Source organism: Felis catus, chromosome C1 (genome assembly GCF_018350175.1).
Source record: "Felis catus isolate Fca126 chromosome C1, F.catus_Fca126_mat1.0, whole genome shotgun sequence".
NCBI lineage: Eukaryota > Metazoa > Chordata > Mammalia > Carnivora > Felidae > Felis > Felis catus.
In genome coordinates this window covers 106,859,901-106,874,237 of record NC_058375.1, presented here as the reverse complement: position 1 = coordinate 106,874,237, position 14,337 = coordinate 106,859,901, and positions in this window count along the sequence as shown.

Genomic DNA, 14,337 nt, shown 5'->3' with positions numbered 1-14,337 from the left:
TGGCATGCCACAAGTGCTAAATCCACACCCCTTCACAGAGGAATTTGTCTGTCCCCCAAATGGAGGCATCTTTCATTCCCCTCACACAGAATGACAACCCTCACCTCTCCCTGCACCTAGGAACTAACAATAAAATTTGTCTATATCAAACTTTTTCAGGTTTCTTTTTTTATTGAAGTATAATTTCCATAAATGTTATATTAGTTTCAGGGGTACAAGATACTGATCCCACGATTCTCTATATTACTCAGTGCTTACCAGGTAAGTGTGGTGACCATCTGTCACCAGGCAACGTTATTACAATATTCTTGACTATATTCCCTGTGCTGTACTTTCATCTCCATGACTTATTTATTTTGTAACAAAGTTTGTACCTCTTCATCTCCTTTATCTATTTTGTCCATCCCCCACCCCCCTCCCCTCTGCAACCACCAGTTTGTTCTCTGTATTTAAGAGTCTGGTTTTCTTGTTTGTTTGTTCGTTTTACTTTGCAACATTGCCCACCTTCTCTGTTCCTTCTGTAGCTTGGGACTCTGGTGTTCTCCTGAGAGCATCGTGATGTAGTGAAAAGCTGCCAATGCCAGGCCAGGTGTCAGAATGTCAGACATTCTGGGCTGAATCCTAGCTCTGCCACCTACCATCTGCATAACTTTGGCACTGAAACTCTTTATGAGCTTCAGGTTCCTCACTGGAAAATGAGGATCGCATTTCCTTCACACAGTTGTTGTAGGTTAATACTGTGTGTACAGCAACTTTCATGTAGAGATGTTTGATCAACATGGGTGCCCTCTGCTCCCCTCTGCCATATCCACCTATCCCTATCACCTGCACCAGCCTGCCTGACTTCCCCACATCGGAAACTTCCAGCTTCTGTTCTTTTCTTCTAATCATATTTCCTAGATCCTCTTTTGAACCTGTGTACCTACAACCTCAGCTTGGTAAGATCCTTGGGAAGCCAGGACCACAACTGTATTGTTGATGGGTCAGTTACCTAGAATGCCAGGTTACAAAAAGAATAATTCATTTTTAAATAAATGATAGTAAGATGGGCTTAAACACTACTAGAGGGGTAGAAAATTGGAACCAACTTTATAAAATAAATTTATAAATATACAACAGGAGCTTTAAAAATGTTCATACTTTTTGATGCAATGATTTCATCTCTAGGGATTAATCATATTAAAGAAATAATCAGGTATCTTCATTTATTTGTATATAGGATGTTTGTTACATTGTTGTAATAGTTAAAAATTGGAAATAATCAAAAGATCTAAGAATAGGACACCAAAATAATGGAGTAAATACCAGGCAGTCATTAAAAATCAGGTTTTGAAAGAGTTTATAATGACATTGGAAAATTCTCACAATTTGATACAAATTAGGAGTATATTAACAAATTTTAAAACACATAAAACACAATATAAAAACAGGGAGAGGGACAAAACAGAAGAGACTCATAAATATGGAGAACAAACTGAGGGTTACTGGAGGGGTTGTGGGAGGGGGGGTGGGCTAAATGGGTAAGGGGCACTAAGGAATCTACTCCTGAAATCATTGTTTCACTATATACTAACTAATTTGGATGTAAATTTTAAAAAATAAAAAATAAAATTAAAAAAATTAAATTAAATTAAATTAAACTTTAAAGACAATAAAAAAAACACATAAAACATAGAATTACCATATGATCCAGCAATTTCCACTTTGGGGCATATACCCAAATGGAGTAAAGGCAGGGACCAAACATATTGGTAACTCATGTTCATGGCATCCTTACTCACAATAGTCAAAAGGTGGAAGCAGCTCAAGTATCCATCAACAGATGAACTGATAAACAGAATGTGGTATACACACAGACAATGGAATATTATTCGGCCAAAGGAAGAAAATTTGGGGGGTGGGCTTTTTTATTGAAGTATAGTTGACCTCCAACGTTATTAATGTTTCTGGTGTGCAAGAGAGTGTGACTTGACAATTAAATCCATTACACAGTGCTCACCACAGTAAGTGTTGTCCCCGTCTGTCCCCTTACAACACCGTTATAATATTACTGACCATATTCCCTATGCTGTACTTTTCATCTCTGAGATTTATTTATTTTATAAGTGGAAATGTGTACTTCTTCATCCCCTTTATCTATTTTGCCTATCCCCCCACCCCTTCCCCTCTTCAACCACCAGTTTGTTCTCTGTATTTAAGTCTGTTTCTGGTTTTTGGTGGTTTGGTTGGTTTGGTTTGGTTTGGTTCCACATATAAGTGAAATCACATGGTATTTGTCTTCAAAGGAAGGAAATGTTGACACATGCTACAACATGAATAAACCTCGAGGACATTATGTTAAGTGACATAAGCCAGTCACAAAAGGACAAGTACTGTACTGTATGGTTTCACTTGTATGAGGAACCTAGTGTAGTCAAATTCATAGAGACAGAAAGTAAAATAGTGGTTGCCAGGGGCTGGAAGGAGAATGGGGAATTAGTGTTTAATGGGGACACAATTTCAGTTTGGAAAGATGAAAAACTTCTGGTGGCGGACAGTGGTGATGGTTGCATAACAGTGTGGGTGTACTTAATGCCATAGAACTGGACACTTAAAATGGTTAAAATGGTAAATTTCATGTACATATTTTACTACAATAAAAATATATATATTATATATACATACACACAATACACAGACACATACATACATAAATGAAACACTGAAGGCTATAAGCCAAATGTTAGCAGTAAATTGTGAGGTCTGAATCATGAAATTTTAAGACATTTTTGCTGTTTTTCTTTGTATTTTTCTGCATTTTACCATTTCCTGTTATTAACATGTATTACTTTTATTTTTTTAATGTTTATTTTTGAGAGAGAGAGAGAGAGAGAGACAGAGTGCAAGCAGGGGAGGGGAAGAAAGAGAGAGAGACACAGAATCTGAAGCAGGCTCCAGGCTCTGAGCTGTCAGCACAGAGCCCGACACAGGGGCTTGAACTCACAAACCACAAGATTCTGACCTGAGCAGAAGTCAGACATTTAACTGACTTAGCCACCCAGGCACCCCTGAACATGTATTACTTTTATAGTCCGAAAAAAAAAAAAAAAGTCTGTTTCTTTAAATCCATTTGAGCTTCCTTGAACTTGCTCTTTGCTTTGGCCAAGGTAGAGGCTGGGCCTGTGGGAGAGTTTCTCCTTTCCAAGCCATGCCCTAAGCCTTCACAAGGCAGTCTCAGGCTTGCAGTGCTCAGAGTCTCTCGTCCACACACAGCCATTGTTGGAAAGCATTTATAAGGTGTCTTTGAATTTACGGCTGTTTTCATGAGGGATTCCTCCCAATGGTCCCAGGAGCTATGATGGGATCATTCCCCTTGACTTACAGCCAGGAAAAGCATGTAGAGATTTTGTGTGGCAGCAGCACAATGCAGTGGGAAATGTGCCACAGAAGAAGCCAGCCATCAGAACTCTGCAATGTGACCATTGGCAGACATACCCACTTGCTAGCAGTTCCTTTCTTCATGGATCAGATGACCATGACCCAATCCTTCAAACCGAGCCCACAATGAACTTGCCAAGGGAGATGCCCAGACCCTGAGGGTCACTAGTAGTCATGGCTTCAAATGTGCTTCTAAAACTGTAGTCAGGATTCACGTGTAACCTTTAGCATTTTTCATGTGGGTCCTCAACAGTGCTGAGTAGTCACACAGTCTTCTGTCCTATGTGATTAATGAACCCCAATCATTTGTGACTAAATGGATCTCAAGAAATACAATCAGAACCTATGTGTACAGAGCACCTCACATGCCCTGTTTAGAAGACACCACTGGGTCCCCTTTGACCTTAGGACACATTCTAAATAAGGACTTTATTCTGATAAAGTTTCACAAGGCCCTCCCAGGCCTGATCTCTGTCCTCCTTTGCCAAACTCAGCTTTTGCTGTGCTTTACCTCTGCTTTGTCCTCTTTAGTATATCTTATCCCCTGGCTATGTCAGGCTTCCAGAAACTCCCTTAACACACCAGGCCCTTTGCATATGCTGGTCCATCTTGCTCCAGCTGGTGAACCTGATATCCTTCAAGACTTAGCACACATAATAGTAAACATTATCACTCCGTTACAAGGTTACTAACACTGTTCTAAGTGTCTTACCTGTAATAACTGATTTTTTTCTTTTACACAACCAGGTTCTAAACACGGTTTTTTTTTTTTTTCTGTTGCCTAACTTCCCTATTTTCCTGCTTGTTTTCTTTTTTTTTTAATTTTTTTAACATTTATTCACCTTTGAGAGACAGAGAGAGACACAGCGTGAGCAGGGGAGAGGCAGAGAGAGGGAGACACAGAATCTGAAGCAGACTCCAGTCTCTGAGCTGTCAGCACAGAGCCCGACATGGGGCTTGAACCCACGAACTGTTGAGACCATGACCTGAGTCAAAGTCGGACACTTAACAGACTGAGGCCCCAGGTGCCCCAATTTCTGCCTGTTTTCTTAACACAGTCTTTAGCCTTCTAATTGATTCTATAAACCACTAGATATCCTTCCTATAAAATACTATTCTTCCTAAGAATAGTAGAGGCAGAGGTGATTAGAGCCCATAATCTTATCTTATAAGACATCTATCAAGCAAAACTTTGTTGGATGTCACTAATTCCAGGCACTGTGCTACTGTGGACAGGCAAGTGGAACAAAAGGCTTCAATTCTGCTCTTGAGGAGCTCAATCTGTCTGAGGAAAAAAAAAAAAAGAAAAGACAAATAAACAAGAATGCAAGGTAATTAAAGGTACAAGGTGAATACCTATAACTTAGCTCTATGGGAAGCCAGATGGGGACTCAGAGAAAGTTTCACAGAGGAGATGACATAAAGAGATAACACAGCAGCAGTGGCCAGAGTGGGCTCTGGAGCCAGATGGCCTAGCTTCAAATTCTGCATCTTCCACACATTGGACATACAACCGTGGGCAAGTTAGTTAATGCTTTGGCCCTCAATTGCTTCATCTATAAGAATATCTACTTACTCATCTCTGCATCCAGCTCAGTACCTGAGGTCTATCTGTGGAACGAGCTCCTGGGACTGGTTCTGGCATGATCTATTTTCCCCCCAATTTCATTCTGCAGTGAAAAACTGTCTCAAGCCCAAGTCTCAACTTCAGTTGCTAGTTTATTGATGGTTCTTCCCCTGGCTGGAAGGATCATTCTTTCAGTCCTGGACCTGGATTATGTCTCAGCCCTTCCTTGCTGTTTTCTAACTTGACCTGTACTTTAAGGTTAGGCTAACAATTCAGGCTTAACATTCTTATTCAATGAAGAAGAAAAATCCCTCTGAGTCCAAGATCCATTCTCTGAACCTATTCCAAATAGGTTCAAAGCCACCAATGCTGGGTTTTATTCCTTCTAGATTCTCCCTAAAAGCAGCCTTACTTAACCAAGCAGCCCAATACAGTAAAAAATCTTAGTCTTTTAGTGTCAAGACATCTGGGTTTAAATCACAGCTCCACCTCTGACAGGCAAGTTACTTACTTCTTCAAGCCTTCAAATCTATTTCATAGGGTTATTTCAATGCTGAAAAAAGGAAGATATGTAACAGAACTCTGGTTGAGTCCCTTCCCTCAGTTTCTTCCTTTTATTTTCTATATTCCCATTTTTAAATTTCTTCTGGTGGTCACATCTATAGTCATTTATATTCCCACCTATTGTTCCAATTTCTCTTTCAACTTTTTTTTCTAAAAGTTCTATCTTGCAAGATAGTTTCTAAGGCTACTTCCTTGGGCATACTTTCTATAAAAGCCATGTTCTTTATTCATTCCATTTTAACTCAATAAAATTATTTTCATTTCTAATTTAAATGTATGTCATTGTACTTCAGGGCATCTGACAAGATCCCTGGCAAAAGGACACTTGGTAACATAAACAATTATGTAATTTCCAAGATAAAATATGGTGATTGATGAAACAGTATCTTTCTTGAGAAAGCTTATGTATCATAGTAGCATTCTATCCACATCCTATTTTAATTAACATCTTATTAATTATTTGGATTCACCAAATTTGCAGATGGCAGAAAGCTAAAGAAGATGATAAACATCTTCAAGTCAGTACTAGCTCCAAAAAACAAAAATAATCTTAGCAGGTTGTACTGATGGGCTGAATAAAACAAGATGTTAAGGGGGAAAATGTAAAGTTATTTCCTTGAGTCTAAAAAAACCCAAGATCACAAGTGTAGGATAAGACTGAATTGGTTGACCAGTAGTCCGTCTCCCACAATCAACTTGGTATGATTTCATATTGTTACATAATTGCCAAAAAAATTGATAAATCTTAGGATGCATTAGAAGTCTAGCTTTATACTAATAGTCTATCTTAGGCAGCTAGACTACATCTTTTGAACTGAATTTCGCTAAGGATGACACATTTTAAAAAAATATTGGTGAGGAAAAGGCTTCTGGGAAGATGGCAGCACAGGAGGACGCTGAGCTCACTGCGTCCTGCAGTTCACTTAGATTCCACCCACACCTGCCTAAATAACCCAGAAAATCGCCAGAAGACTAGCAGAATGGATTCTCCGGAGCCAAGCATAGACGAGAAGTCCACAGAAGAGGGTAGGAAGGGCGGCAAGGTGGTGCATGCTACACGGACTGGCGGGAGGGAGCTGGGCGGAGGGGCAGCCCACCGGCAAAGCAGAGCCCCCGAGTCTGGCTTGCAAAACCGGAGAGGCCAGACGGAGTGTGTTCAGACAGCAAGCGGGACTTAACATCTGGAAGGTTATAAGTTAACAGCTCTGCTCAGAGAGCGGGAGCGCTGGAGGACAACGGGAGAGAGAGTTGTTGACCCCTGATGACAGAGTGCAGCTTGGTGGGGAACAAAGGTGCTCGCCAGCGCCATCTCCCTCACCCCTCCCCCAGACAAAATCCCAAAGGGAACCGGTTCCCACCAGGGAACTGGCTTGCACCTCGCAAACACCCAAGGCTGTGCTTCTGCGGATCCATCCCTCCAGTGGTGGGTCTGACTCCCTCCTGGTGCCGCAGGGCCCCTCCCAAAGCGGATCACCAAAGGAAAAGAGAGCTGAGCCTGCCCCTCCTGCCCCTGTGCACCCTGTGGATCCACCCCAGCTAATACACCAGATCCCCAGCACCACAAGCCTGGAAATCTGCAAGTAGCCCAGACGGGGCCATGCCACCCCACAGTGAATCCCGCCCCTAGGAGAGGGGAAGAGAAAGTACACACCAGTCTGACTGCGGCCCCAGCAGTGGGCTGGGGGCAGACATCAGGTCTGACTGTGGCCCCACCCACCAACACAAGTTATTCAAGACAGCACAGGGGAAGTGCCACGCAGTTCCGAACCACTCCAGGGACTATCCAAAATGACAAAACGGAAGAATTCCCCTCAGAAAAACGTCCAGGAAATAACAACAGCTAATGAACTGATCAAAAATGATTTAAACAATATAACAGAAAGTGAATTTAGAATAATAGTCATAAAATTAATCGCTGGGCTTGAAAACAGTATAAAGGACAGCAGAGAATCTATTGCTACAGAGATCAAGGGACTAAGGAACAGCCAGGAAAAGCTAAAAAAATGCTATTAGCGAGCTGCAAAATAAAATGGAGACAACTACGGCTTGGATTGAAGAGGCAGAGGAGAGAATAGGTGAACTAGAAGATAAAATTATGGAAAAAGAAGAAGCTGAGAAAAAGAGAGATAAAAAAAATCCAAGAGTATGAGGGGAAAATTAGAGAACTAAGTGATGCACTAAAGAGAAATAATGTAAGCATAATTGGTATTCCAGAGGAGGAAGAGAGAGGGAAAGGTGCTGAAAGTGTACTTGAAGAAATAATAGCTGAGAACTTCCTGGATCTGGGGAAGGAAAAAGGCATTGAAATCCAAGAGGCCTAGAGAACTCCGTTCAGACATAACTTGAATCGATCTTCTGCATGACATATCATAGTGAAACTGGAAAATACAAGAATAAAGAGAAAATTCTGAAAGCAGCTAGGGATAAATGTGCTCTACCATATAAAGGGAGACCTATAAGACGTGTGACCAATCTCTCTACTGAAACTTGACAGGCCAGAAAGGAATGGCAGGAGATCTTCAATGTAATGAACAGAAAAAATATGCAGCCGAGAATCCTTTATCCAGCAAGTCTGTCATTTAGAATAGAAGGAGAGATAAAGGTCTTCCCAAACAAACAAAAACTGAAGGAATTCGTCACCACTAAACCAGTCCTACAAGAGATCCTAAGGGGGATCCTGTGAGACAAAGTACCAGAGATATCGCTACAAGCATGAAAACTACGGATATCACAATGACTCTAAACTCATATTTTTCTATAATAACACTGAACGTAAATAGACTAAATGTGCCAACCAAAAGACATAGGGTATCAGACTGGATAAAAAACAAAACCCATCTATTTGCTGTCTACAAGAGACTCATTTTAGACCTGAGGACACCTTTAGATTGAAAGTGAGGGGATGGAGAACTATCTATCATGCTACTGGAAGTCAAAAGAAAGCTGGAGTAGCCATACTTATATCAGACAAACTAGACTTTAAATTAAAGGCTGTAACAAGAGATGAAGAAGGGCATTATATTATAATTACAGGGTCTATTCATCAAGAAGAACTAACAATTATGAATGTCTAAGAGCTGAATACAAGAGCCCCCAAATATATAAAACAATTACTCACAAACATAAGCAACCTTATTGACAAGAATGTGGTAATTGCAGGGGACTTTAACACCCCACTCACAGCAATGGATAGATCATCTAGACACACAGTCAATAAAGAAACAAGGGCCCTGAATGATACATTGGATCAGATGGACTTGACAGATATATTTAGAACTCTGCATCCCAAAGCAACAGAATATACTTTCTTCTCGAGTGCACATGGAACATTCTCCAAGACAGATCACATACTGGGTCACAACACAGCCCTTCATAAGTATACAAGAATTGAGATCATACCATGCATACTTTCAGACCACAATACTATGAAGCTTGAAATCAACCACAGGAAAAGTCTGGAAAACCTCCAAAAGCATGGAGGTTAAAGAACACCCTACTAAAGAATGAATGGGTCAACCAGGCAATTAGAGAAGAAATTAAGAACTATATGGAAACAAATGAAAATGAAAATACAACAATCCAAATGCTTTGGGATGCAGCAAAGACAGTCCTGAGAGGAAAATACATTGCAATCCAGGCCTATCTCAAGAAATAAGAAAAATCCCAAATACAAAATCTAACAGCACACTAAAGGAAATAGAAGCAGAGCAGCAAAGACACCCCAAACCCAGCAGAAGAGAAATAATCAGAGCAGAGAAATAAGATCAGAGCAGAAATAAACAATATAGAATCTAAAAAAACTGTAGAGCAGATCAATGAAACCAAGAGTTGGTTTTTTGAAAAAGTAAACAAAATAGATTAACTTCTAGCCAGGCTTCCCAAAAAGAAAAGGAAGAAGACACAAATAGATAAAATCATGAATGAAAATGGAATTATTACGACCAATCCCTCAGAAATACAAACAATTATCAGGGAATACTATGAAAAATTATATGCCAACAAATTGGACAACCTGAAAGAAATGGACAAATTCCTAAACACCCACACACTTCCAAAATTCAAACAGGAGGAAACAGAAAGCTTGAACAGACCCATAACCAGCGAAGAAATTGAATCAGTTATCAAAAATCTCCCAACAAATAAGAGTCCAGGACCAGATGGCTTCCCAGGGGGGTTCTACCAGACATTTAAAGCAGAGATAATACCTATCCTTCTCAAGCTATTCCAAAAAATAGAAAGGAAAGGAAAACTTGCAGACTCATTCTATGAAGCCAGCATTACTTTGATTCCTAAACCAGACAGAGACCCAGTAAAAAAAGAGAACTACAGGCCAATATCCCTGATGACTATGGATGCAAAAATTCTCAATAAGATACTAGCAAATCGAATTCAACAGCATATAAAAAGAATTATTCACCATGATCAAGTGGGATTCATTCCTGGGATGCAGGGCTGGTTCAACATTCACAAATCAATCAATGTGATACATCACATTAATAAAAGAAAAGATAAGAACCATATGATCCTGTCAATTGATGCAGAACAAGCATTTGACAAAATTCAGCATCCTTTCTTAATAAAAACCCTTGAGAAAGTCGGGGTAGAAGGAACATACTTAAAGATCATAAAAGCCATTTATGAAAAGCCCACAGCTAACATCATCCTCAATGGGGGAAAAACTGAGAGCTTTTTCCCTGAGATCAGGAACACGACAGGGATGTCCACTCTCACCGCTGTTGTTTAACATAGTGTTGGAAGTGCTAGCATCAGCAATCAGACAACAAAAGGAAATCAAAGGCATCAAAATTGGCAAAGATGAAGTCAAGCTTTCGCTTTTTGCAGATGACATGATATTATACATTGAAAATCCGATAGACTCCACCAAAAGTCTGCTAGAACTGACACATGAATTCAGCAAAGTTGCAGGATACAAAATCAATGTACAGAAATCAGTTGCATTCTTATACACTAACAATGAAGCAACAGAAAGACAAATAAAGAAACTGATGCCATTCACAATTGCATCAAGAAGCATAAAATACCTAGGAATAAACCTAACCAAAGATGTAAAGGATCTGTATGCTGAAAACTATAGAAACCTTATGAAGGAAATTGAAGAAGATATAAAGAAATGGAAAAACATTCCATGCTCATGGATTGGCAGAATAAATATTGTCTAAATGTCAATACTACCCAAAGCCATCTACACATTCAATGCAAGCCCAATCAAAATTGCACCAGCATTCTTCTCGAAACTAGAACAAGCAATCCTGAAATTCATATGGAACCACAAAAGGCCCCGAATAGCCAAAGGAATTTTGAAGAAGACCAAAGCAGGAGGTATCACAATCCCAGTCTTTACCCTCTACTACAAAGTTGTAATCATCAAGATGGCATGGTATTGGCACAAAACAGACACATAGACCAACGGAATAGAATAGAAACCCCAGAATTAGACCCACAAAAGTATGGCCAACTAATCTTTGACCAAGCAGGAAAGAATATCCAATGGAAAAAAGACAGTCTCTTTAACAAATGGTGCTGGGAGAACTGGACAGCAACATGCAGAAGAATGAAACTAGACTACTTTCTTACACCATTCACAAAAATTAACTCAAAATGGATAAAGGACCTGAATTTGAGACAGGAAACCATCAAAACCCTAAAGGAGAAAGCAGGAAAAGACCTCTCTGACCTCAGCCGTAGTAATTTCTTACTTGACACATCCCCAAAGGCAAGGGAATTAAAAGCAAAAATGAACTATTGGGACCTCATGAAGATAAAAAGCTTCTGCACAGCAAAGGAAACAATCAACAAAACTAACAGGCAACCAACGGAATGGGAAAAGATATTTGCAAATGACATATCGGACAAAGGGCTAGTATCCAAAATCTATAAAGAACTCACCAAACTCCACACCCAAAAAACAAAGTATCCAGTGAAGAAATGGGCAGAAAACATGAAGAGACACTTCTCTAAAGAAGACATCCAGATGGCCAACAGGCACATGAAAAGACGCTCAACGTCGCTCCTCATCAGGGAAATACAAATCAAAACCACACTCAGATATCACCTCACACCAGTCAGAGTGGTTAAATTGAACAAATCAGGAGACTATAGATGCTGGAGAGGATGTGGAGAAACGGGAACCCTCTTGCACTGTTGGTGGGAATGCAAACTGGTGCAGCCACTCTGGAAAACAGTGTGGAGGTCCTCAAAAAATTAAAAATAGACCTACCTTATGACCCAGCAGTAGCACTGCTAGGAATTTACCCAAGGGATACAAGAGTACTGATGCATAGGGGCACTTGTACCCCAATGTTTACAGCAGCACTCTAAACAATAGCCAAATTGTGGAAAAAAGCCTAAATGTCCATCAACTGATGAATGGGTAAAGAAATTGTGGTTTATATACACAATGGAGTACAATGTGGCAATGAGAAAGAATGAAATATGGCCCTTTGTAGCAACGTGGATGGAACTGGAGAGTGTTATGCTAAGTGAAATAAGCCATACAGAGAAAGACAGATACCATATGTTTTCACTCTTATGTGGATCCTGAGAAACTTAACAGAAACCCATCAGGAGGGGAAGGAAAAAAAAAAAGAAAAAAAAAGAGGTTAGAGTGGGAGAGAGAGCCAAAGCATAAAAGACTCTTAAAAACTGAGAACAAACTGAGGGTTGATGGGCGGTGGGAGGGAGGGGTGGGTGGGTGATGGGCATTGAAGAGGGCATCTTTTGGGATGAGCACTGGGTGTTGTATGGAAACTAATTTGACAATAAATTTCATATAATAAATAAATAAATAAATAAATAAATAAATAAATAAATAAAAGATATTGGTAAGCTGAAATGCACTTAAAAAGGGAAATCAGTAGGATTTTAAGCTACATCATAAGAAGAATGTTTGAGGAAGCAGGGATTTTTACACTGCACAAAAGATTCCAAAGGTTCTAAGGAAACAGAACCGCATAGGATACAGAAGGTATAGGATAGGTTTTCATCTCAAGGAGCTCCTATTTAAGGTGATTAGTGTTGTAATAGAGGCAGATTCAAAATGTATAAGAAATGGTTCATTTTTCCTAGAGGAGTCAGGAAAGTTTTCATGGAGGGGTTGAGGCTGAAAATGAATCTTAAAAGATAATGAAGAGGATTTTACCACCATCAGGGTTGGTCCTTTGAAACAAGGGGGAAAGCACACACATAAAATCCCAAGACAGGGGTTAAAACAGAGGGTTAAGAAGTAAATGGGAGGTAAGTAAGTGACAACAGCAAGTACCAAAGTTATACTACAGGTTTCTACTTAAATATCATTTCCTCAGAGAAGCTCTTCCTAGCACAGAGCCTCAACTAAATTAGATGTCCCTGTTATGCTATCTCCTAATGCTATTTTTCTCTATAGAACTCACAGTCTGTATTTTATATTTATTTTTACACTGTTTAGTATCAATTTGCCTGCACTGCATGCTCTATACGGTCATCAGGACTGTGATGGCATATGATAGACAATAAGTATATGTAGAAAGATGTACTTAAAGACAAAGTTAAAGTAGATTAAAATTGCTATACTATATATACACATGCCTCAGGAGACAAGGAGCATTTAGACTAATATTTGAACTAAATGAGTCTAACAGGAGAAATATAATACAGTAAGGACAATTAAGGCCAGTGGAGAGCAGCTCCAGAAAATGCATGAAACAATATATCAGGTACAAAGAACTTAGAGAACTTCCATATGTTTTCACATAGGTAGGTGTGGGGGAAGTGGTAGGCAAGGGCCAAATTATTCATCCAATCAAGAATATTTATTGAGCACCTATTCTGAAAGGGCTTCCTAATCCATGCTAAGAAGTTTGGGTTTTATCCAAACAGCATTGAATAACTATTGAATGATTTGAAAGTCCTATGATTCAATTCCTATTTTAGAAAGTTCATTCTGAACATTGGACAATAGGTTATTTAGATGGCTGCAAGACTGGAAACAAATAAAGATTACTTAGGGAAACTGTTTCAGAAACCCAGGTAAGAAAAGCAGTGGCAGAGGGAACAAAGAGATCATAGTTCAAGGAAATATTTAGACACTAGAATTGACAGAATTTAATGGGAATTTTCTCACTCTGGGAAGTGGGAGAGTAGAGTTTAGGATGATTCTTGGGTTTTTGGTTCATGCAATGGGATGGATTGTAATGCCCAGAGAAAAGAACTGCGGGAAGAAGGGAAAATAGAAATGGGGAAGCTATGACATCTGTTTAATACATGTTGATACCTGTGGAAAAGATTACTCACTGTCTACCAGAATCCATTTTCTCCATTTTCTACATAATAGTAGCTAGGATGTGGCTGCCCAGCACTTCTTTGGTGCTACACTTCTCAGTCTTCTTTGAGGCTGCGGGGAGGGGTGGTGGTTGGCATATGACTAAGATCTTTCTGTTGGAATGTGACCAAGAACAAAGTATATAATTTTTCACTTGCTTAAGAAAAATTTCTTGTCTCTGGATTTCTGTCCTTCTCCCCTTCTACTGGTTGAAGTGGTAATGACCATAATTACCTAAAACCTAACTTACAAGATGAAAACAGCAGAGTATCCATTAGCCTGGGTTCCTGCATGTTCCTGTCTGTTAACCTAGAAATCCCATCTTGTGACATTTACATGATAGAACAATAAATTTATCGCCCTTTAAGCTATTAATTTTTAGTCTTTTGTTACAGCAGCTTATCCTGTCTCATACGACATCTAAGTGGAGATACAGACAGTTAACTATACTGGTTTGAAGATCAGGAAAAAG